Source organism: Callorhinus ursinus, unplaced genomic scaffold (genome assembly GCF_003265705.2).
Source record: "Callorhinus ursinus isolate GAN/ISIS: 27379988/994484 unplaced genomic scaffold, GSC_fseal_2.0 scaffold2, whole genome shotgun sequence".
NCBI lineage: Eukaryota > Metazoa > Chordata > Mammalia > Carnivora > Otariidae > Callorhinus > Callorhinus ursinus.
The window spans coordinates 74,899,842-74,908,914 of NW_027397064.1; positions in this window are offsets into that span (position 1 = coordinate 74,899,842).

Consider the following 9,073-nt stretch of genomic DNA (forward strand, 5'->3'; position numbering starts at 1 on the left):
AACTCACAGGTCACCCCAGGATAACCAGTCTCCTGCCTGGGCTAATGCACCCAGTGTGCCACATCTGTAAGAATATACTTCTACTCTTGTCTTTGCAAGAGAAAAGCCTGCTCATATGGTTCATGTCAAAGTAATCTACCAAGTCTGGTTTGTGTTTGGTACTTTATAGATGTAACTTGTAATGCTCACAATAGCCCCAGTGTGCAATTTATTATTCTCATTCTTTCTAAAAGAGGCAACTAAAGTTCATGAAGTTTAAATAATCTACCTTAGTCATAGAGTTAGTAAGCCATGCACCCAAGATTCAAACCAAGAACTGCCTGTAACTGGGTCAGAGAAGCACAGAGAAGACAATGTTTGGTTTAGATGGTCTCACAAGGGTGCTCTTTCAGCCTTTGAGATCTCACCTTCTCCTTGGTCTTCCCAAGGTGTCATCTGAGCATGGGTTACTGAATCCTTTGTTGGCACAGGAAAAGAGTCTCTTATTTGTACTAGGGGCCCTGTGCAGCATCCTTTGCTCTTAATCAACCTATACCTCCTTGTTTGCCTCATCACTAGTGACCCTGCTAGTACCAATTTCTGGTTCTCTACACTACAGAACTAAATCATGACCTGCTCTCCTTTAGCATGGTCAGGGCCTGGTGGCCCTCCCTACTGGCCTGCACCCATCTCAGCTCTCAATAATGTTGTAAACCCCTTTAAGGCCAGCCATGGATCCTAGGTCAAAAAGTCCTTGGACACGGTAGTCATACCTTTTTTGTCCTTGCAGTCACTACAGTTTCTGGCAAGCTCCCCACCAAACTCTTGGCTAACTTGGCTTCTGTCTCCCTACCTCAAAGGAATCCTGGGGTTTGGATTTCCCATCTCTACTACATGAAAAACAAAGTGGCCCACAGGAGCCACAGTGTGATCCTCCCTCTGCCAGCACTATCTCTCTAACACTGATGCAATCTCCCACAAGTAGTTCTAGGGTTCTTTTACAATATAATCTTAGCCTAGAATATAAAATATAAATTGGTGCAAAAGATGCTCTGATTTACATATCCTATCTTTCATGCCTCTGTCTGTCCAGGACTTCAGTCAGTCAGGAATAGTCCACATCTCATCTTTGCCTCTACTCCCATAATTCCTTGCACTAGAATGGTAAGTTTCTCCTTTCTCAAATGAACTCCCCTCATGTTATACCCTCCTCACTCCTGGGTGAACTATTTCTGTGTCTCTTTCTTAATGATGATAGGGCTATCTTCTTTATATTATGGAAGAAATACTCTAGATGGTCAGGTGTGGCTCTTGATATGTTAATGAACAGTTACCAGTTACAATGCCCTCAGCTACAATTAGTAGACAATGCCAACTCAGTTTGGCTTAGACAGTAAAGAAATGGCATTATCCAATGTGATTATTCCCAAGGCAGGTTGATTTCAGGTTTGTTAATCCAGTGCTCAACTGCATCATTGAGGACAGCTTCCCTACATCTTTCTTCCCTGCCATCCTTAACCAGTTGACAGCCACATGATAGCTGCCATCACGCCAGGTGTCCCAGGCAGGTATAGTAATATCTAGCAGCAGAAGATAACTGCTTTTTCCTCTATTGGGTTCTTTTATTTATTTGTTTTGTAAACTTTTTAAAATTGAAGTATAATATATACCACCAGCATATAAGAGCTTACTGTTGTCCCATATTCTTGTAAACACTTGTAATGTCACTTATTTTTTATTAGGCTTTCTAGTGAGTACTTCAGTGTCCATGTGTGGTGGTGGGGGGCGGGTGTTCCCTGAATAATAATCATTTAATGCTAATTAGATTTAACACACAGTGCTTCCACTATAATTATTTTGTATACTGCAAGCCTTTTTAAACTCACTCTCACTAACAACCAAATGATATAACCATTTGGCCAATTCATGAACTCAATTAGTTGTTAAAACAATGTTTTCATAATTTTTTATAGCAAGGAAAACTTGGATTACAATTATCCCAGCATCTCCCTTTTCAGAACTGTATCAAATGCTGATACCTAAAGTAGTCTTTGGAACACCACAATTGGCTCAGACCAGTCATGATTCAGCCCTGGTGCAGGCACACATCTTTCTTAAGGCTCATGGCACAATGGGGTAACTAAACCAAATCACAAGTCTATTAGAAAGAAGAAAAGAAAGTTACTGGTTATTGAATAGGCAAACAAAAGTGCCACTTATGCTAAAGGAATTTTTAAAAATTATTTTATTTCTTTTAAAGATTTTTTTTTGAAGTAATCTCTATACCCAGTGTAGGGTTTGAACTCACAACCCTGAGATCAAGAGTCACACGCCCCACCGACTGAGCCAGCCAGGTGCCTCTAAAATCATTTGCTCTCTTGATAAATTCTACCTTTCATAATTATTTTCTCTACTCAAACCCTTATTAATCTAAAGCTAAAAGACTGCTAATATTAGGTAAATGAACAAATCAGACTAACTAGTCAGAAGATCATGTACATGGAAATGCAAAAGAGAAAAACACATTAACATATTTCAAAAACAATTTCCCCATTGACTTAAAATCAATCTGTCACCAAAATGTTATGAGCTATAGTCTGAATTTCAAATGAGGTAACATTTGTTAGATGTTAATGTTGACTTCAGTTGTTTCAGTTGGCTAATGACCAACATGTATTTGAAAGTCAGCAAATCTATGTTTAGCCAACTAAAGCAGCATTTAGCTATTAGCCATGTTCTTTGGCTTACAATAAGAGATCTTTCTTTCCTTCCCTGTATGACACTTTAGTTCTTAGCCAGCTGTTTAAGTTAATTATAAATTTTGCTGTCTATTGTCAAAAATCACCTGTTCCAGACTTTGGCTGTAACACATACGCTTGCATAGCCATACATACATTTCTTTTTATGACTACTTAAGGTTCAAAGAAAGATAAAATCTCTGAAGTCAGAGGTTGAATCTTCCTCATTCCCCTAATAAACAGTAAAATCCTTCACATCCCAGGAAGGAATGATTTTCTTCTGCAAAAAATGTTCCATTTAAAAAATAATTAGCTTAAAAGAATCTTTTTTGATACATTATCAAAGCAAATGTCTTCATGTATAAAAATGTGAACATTTAAAGAAGACATTAGATTTATTCTATCATTTGTATTTTTTACTAAGATCCTAGTTTAACCTTACTATAATGATGTAGATTCTAATAAAACAGACCCTTAAGATTTAAGGATTTAACCATCATTTTCCTTAGATCCCCAATGTAAATTTAATATGATTTTACAAATTAGATGACAGTTAATTGCCCTTACTGGTTCATTAAATTGGCTTTACTTAAATAAACATTTAAATTAGTTAGAAACAAACATGCTATTCAAGCCTAATTTTGGGTAAGGGCATTTACATAAATTCTTTTCTAGATACAAAAAGGTAAAACTACACATGCTGATGAGGTCAAGGACCAGCTCCTTCTGAATTTCTCTTTCCACACATGTCAGCAAACAGCTGGATACTAACAATAGTAGAGGTTGTGCCTTTGACCCCTTTAAAAATAAAATAGGTTATACTTTGAGAAGGCAAAGAAAATACTGCACTAAGATTTAAACTGTATGCTTCTCAGGCTCCCCCAAACTGCCACTGATAGTGTCTTTCTCTTGGGAGTTCAGCCATAGCTAGGCCCCCTAGTCCAGTGCAGTTGCTCCTGGTGGTTCTCTCTGGGCCTCTCTATAGCATATGTAAACATCCCTGAGTGAACAGTGTCTTTGGTTCCAAAATGATCAGTGAGCAACAGCCTTCCCCATCTACCCCAACCATACACTCAAGACTCCAGAGCCTGTTTTGGCTTAGCCTTCTACCCTAGACAGTTATGGTCCTGGCCCTTTTTCCTAATTCCTATAGAGATTTTTTTTCTCTAGGGCTGGGCCATGCTTCCAGATCCTTCATCTTTTTCAGTCACACCTTCCATTCTTATATTCTAGATGCCAAACAACAAGAATCATGGCCATCCTAAAGCCTCCTATTGGTCCAAACCTGCCCAGCATGATCAGAAACTTCTCAAACTTTAATCTCATTTGGATCTAACCTGATTTTGACACTCCAGTTCAGGCTATAATTTAGATTGTTTGTCTTCTCCTAATGGCCAGCTTTCCTTGGACTCCACCAATTAACTATCAGTTCTGTCCTTTTCCCAGGTCAAGCCCGTTGCCCTAGAAGGAAACAGTATTAATGCTATGCAGCTAGGCAGAGCTGCTAATGACAAATGGGTATGTGCATGTCAGAACACTTGCATTTAGTTGATAGCCAGCAAATGAAAGTCCTCTCACTTCAAACTGGTATAAAGAAAGCAAGCGACTATCTCTGAAGCAAAAAACTTTTTTCCCCCTTAATTAGCATAACTGGATTTTTTTAACTGTAGTTCCAACTTTGTTGCTAGAGAGCAAACAGCTGGTAGGGGGACTATAACAAGAAAGAAGGCTTAAAGAAAGCTGTGATTTTTACAGGTCTTCTAATACATGTGTGATATAGCCAATCTGGACACACAGGAAAAGAACTGAAAATGAATGAAATGCAACTTTGGATATATGAGGCCTCTTCTTCAATTATATAGTCGGAAGTTTTTCCACTTTGAAGCATGTGTGGTAATACTAAGAGTAAGTTAGGTTAACCAAGCAGGCACTTTACATGTACTAGTTAATTCTCACAACAGTCATAGGCAACTGGTATCTTTTACAGATGAGGAAATGGAGTCACAGAGTGTTATAGAATCTTATCCAAAGTCACAAAGCAAATTAAGTGGCAGCCTAAGGATTCAAAAACCCAGGTAGTCTGATTCCAGGCTGATCCTAAATCAACATAAGCTAAAGTTAACTATCATATAGAAATGAATGCACAAATTCCTATGTACCCTGTTTCACAGTAAAATACTTCCAAAGGAATTTGGTAATAGTCTCCCTTCTGTGGCTAGACAACAACACAAATTCTGGAAATTTCATGTCCTTCATTAAATGATCAACTTAAGGTGGCGTTTGAGTGAAACATATCCTCTTACCTTCCTCTATTATCCTGTCCTTAAATATTTAAATGCCATCAGCAATGTTTCTCCAATGTGAGAGATGCCAGGAATCTTAAACAAAACAAAACAAAAAAAGCCACTAAATCCTTGACCAGCCCCTTAACATGGCTAAATCTTGAGGAGTCAAAGCATTGTGAACATTCTTGAAGGAGAAACACTCTTTATTACCAATTAGGACTGGTTCCCTGCCTCGGTGAACTTGGTTGTAACATTTATGATCTTGGGAACCCCTTTTCTAAACAAGAGGCAGACAAAATGTCCTCTTTGATCCTTTTCCCCTGAACTCCATACTGACCTTGATCTTTGAGAACTTTCTTCTACAAAGGTGAGGAGGATGCAAAAGTCAGCCCACAGAAAGAGCCTTTTCATAATAGCCTGAGTAGCGCACTTCATCTTTCCTTCTCCTTGAAATCTGTCCTAATCCCAAGAAGACTTCCCAGATCAAGATCCTAAAAATACCCATTTCCAGACTGTTCTATTGCACCAGATGGTTTCTGGAAGACACAGACACAGAATGAAATGCAAAGCAATCACCAAAGGAAGATAATACAATGAGGCAAAGCATTTAAAGAGAGACAAAAGACAAAATTTTTAAAACTCTGCACAGTAACTTGACCCAACTGTGTCTGACGGAATTATTCCTCCTCAGAAGGAAAGACTAGATTATGCTGTAGTAACATAAAGTCTCAGTGGCTTATAAAAAGAAATGTTTACTTTTTGTTGCCACTTTATGTCCAATGTAGATCAGATGTAGTTAAGCCAAGAAAGAAAAAGAGAAAGATGGACAACCTGAAGTTGGCTCTTAAAGTTTCTGCTTCCATCCACATACTTTGAGCCAAAGAAAATCAGATGATCACTTCTGAGTTCAAAGGACAAGAAAGTATAATCCTCCTGTTGGGATGGGTATCCCATATTACATGATACCAATGGCGCAAGGAAGTAAACTTTGCCCACAGAGAAGGGCAGTGAATATTTTGAATAAAGATACAATATGCCACATGTTGTGGGTTGTTTTTTTTTTTTTTTTGGCTAGTTGTATGTTATTTCCTATGCTGTATAACAAATCACCACAAATTTAGCAGCTTAAGATAATATACCTTTGACTCCTATAGTTTCTGTAGGTCAGGAATCTGGGCACAGCTTATCTGGATTGTCTGCTTTGGGGTCTCATAAAGTTGAAATCAAGGTATCAACCAGAGTTTTGGTCTCCTTTAAGCCTTGAGGTCCTATCCAAGTTCACACATAGTTGGTAGAATTCAGTTCCTTGTAGCTGTAGGTCTGTGGCCCTTAGCCTCCCCAGGCTTCCCTCAGTTCCTTGCCATGTGGACTTCCCCACATATGCAGCCCACAGTATGATGGCTCACTTCAGAGCCAGAAAGGGAATCTCTATAGAGCAAGTCTGCTAAGAAGACAAAGTCCTATATAACATAATGTAATCATGGGAGTAACATACCATTATCTTTGCCATCTTCTATTGTTTAGAAGCAACTCACCAATTCCACACACACTTAGGGGAAGGAATTATATACAAGGGTGTGAACACCAGCAGAAAGAGATCATGGGGTTCACCTTAAGGTCTCTTCATCACAGGTGGAGGGGTGGGAAATAAGTGAGAGAATTTTAGGCTCCCTCAAGGGAATATACTGTTAATATATACTTCAAAACCATGGCCAAGAATATGCCAATTCTCACCAAAATCATTATATTATAGCTCCCTGTACATGTAAGATTATTTAGACATTGAGATTAGGGCACCAGTTTCATTTTAATCCCATCATATTTCCCCTGCCTGAGGGTATTATTCCTCATCTACTAGGAAAACCATTTAAGAAAATTTTTAGAAAATATTTGACCATATATTGATAAAAACATCTTTGCCTCTTTACTTTTGTTTCTCTTGGTTTGTAGAAGAGGACTGTATTTCTTTTAATATGTACTGACCCTAAATAGAGTCACACCCTTTTGTCTGTTCCTTATGAACTATCAATTAGCATTTCCACATTCATCACAGATGATGTGGGTCACCAGAATAGCTAATAAACACAACCTATGCAAAGCAGCTTCTATCACAGTAAGAGAAAGCCAGGCTCCTGGTTTCCACAATTAGTGTCTATTATGTGTTTACAAGCCAACCAGCTCAAATAAAAAACACTGTCAGAGATCATACTGAATGAAAATGTTTGCTTACCAAAATGAAATTTGTAATGTTAATTATGACCAATTTGCTTTTTCCTAAGACTAAAATAATGTTGAAAAAAACCCGGTCAAATATAAGTTGGCAATAATAAATTTGGCCATTTGTAGCAGTGTATGATATATATGTTGTGAGGGATGTTCTGACTTAAAGAGTAAAATTCATTTCAAGGGAAAATGCAAACATTTTGTAGAGCATAGGTCATGTTGTGTTGTAATACTAATAATGTGCCTGTTAGATGGGAAGTATAAGATTTCTCTCACACTGGAATAATGAAAGTACCTTGTCTCTCAACAGAGTTTCATAACAAAATATTTACACACAACTACTAGATGACATTGGCAACACCAAGGACAATAGATTTCCTGCTCAAAGACTGCATGTTGTTCTTATTCTCAAAGACACTGGAAGGTGGCATGACAACCCAAATGGAAACTGGGCTTCTACACAGGTCAGAAGATACTCAACTTAACTCATAACTAACAAAATACTAATTCAAACAGTGAGATATAACTTGTCATTTAATATAGTGTCAAAAATCATGGTTTTGCAAGTGCTGTATTGGCCGTGATGTGGAGAAACAGGCACTCTCATGATGTGTTAAGGAGACTAGAAACTGGGGCATCCTCCTTGGCAGGCAATTTGGTAATATCCATCAAAAAATTAAAATACACATAAACCTTGACCAAGGAGTTCTGCCTAGATTTATACTCACACAGCAGAGTAAAGACATTTTCTCAAAGATAACCTCCAAAAAAATACCAGATTAAAAAATTCAAAAAAGGCAAAGCAGAGGTGTATGTACATGAGATGCTGCAACTCATTTCAAAACAGTGGGAGGTTTATATATGTATGTTTTTGTACACACATTTTTTTTTCTTTTCCTGGAAGGATAAACAAAAAAACCTGTGAGCAATACTTACCTCTAGCAAAGAGAGACGAATTATGAAGTAAAAATATATATTACTTTTTCTAGTAGTATTTGAAAATTATACCTTTCCATTTTTTTAATTAAAAATAGAAAAAAGAAATAAGAAAATGAAACTGATTTCATCTGAATGAATCAGATACACTGAAAGTCATACGCTAATTAGAATTACGGAGTTGCATTTGGCTTCTCGGCCTACCTACATTTTAAATGTCCTTAAGGGGCAAAATGAATGATAGGACAGTTGCCACTCAGAATGCTAATTGCTTTCTCTGGATTTCTGTGTAGTATTTAGGGTTTGAAAGCTTCAAGGCTAGCATGACCTCAAGAAATTCATCCTGTTAGGTTCAGGGTCATACTCTGAAGGTGATAGGGTTGAGGTTCTGGGGTTAGGAACATAGTTTGAGATAGACCTAAAGCCTAGATCTTACTCACAGCAGAGGGTAAGCAGTCATTTGTTGAGGAAGGAGTCAAGAACCCTCTCAAAATGTGATTAGGCAAAATTGCTTTGAGAAGTTTCTTTATTCCCAAAGTAAAAGGCAGTCCAAAAACTAGATTCCCAGAATTTGAAGGCCAAAAGTGGACCAAAAAACATCCCAAATTCCCAAACCCACCTCAGCTTGGTGTATTCACTTACTCTTAGATTCAGACTACCCCCTGGTGGTTAAGTTTAGAGGAGAGATGCCTTTCTGTTTAACTTGGCTCTGGATTCAGACAGATGGGACTTGTTTTATCATAAAGATAGTCAACCTTCCCAGAAATGAAGAACATAATACAACTGGCTATCAGACAGGGGACAAATCTCTAGAATTGGCAGTATGAGTGGAGGCTGAGATGGAGAAGATAATAAATGGTAGGACAAATTTTTGTTTTGAATAAAGTGTTTTAAAATGTTCCCTGGCTTTGC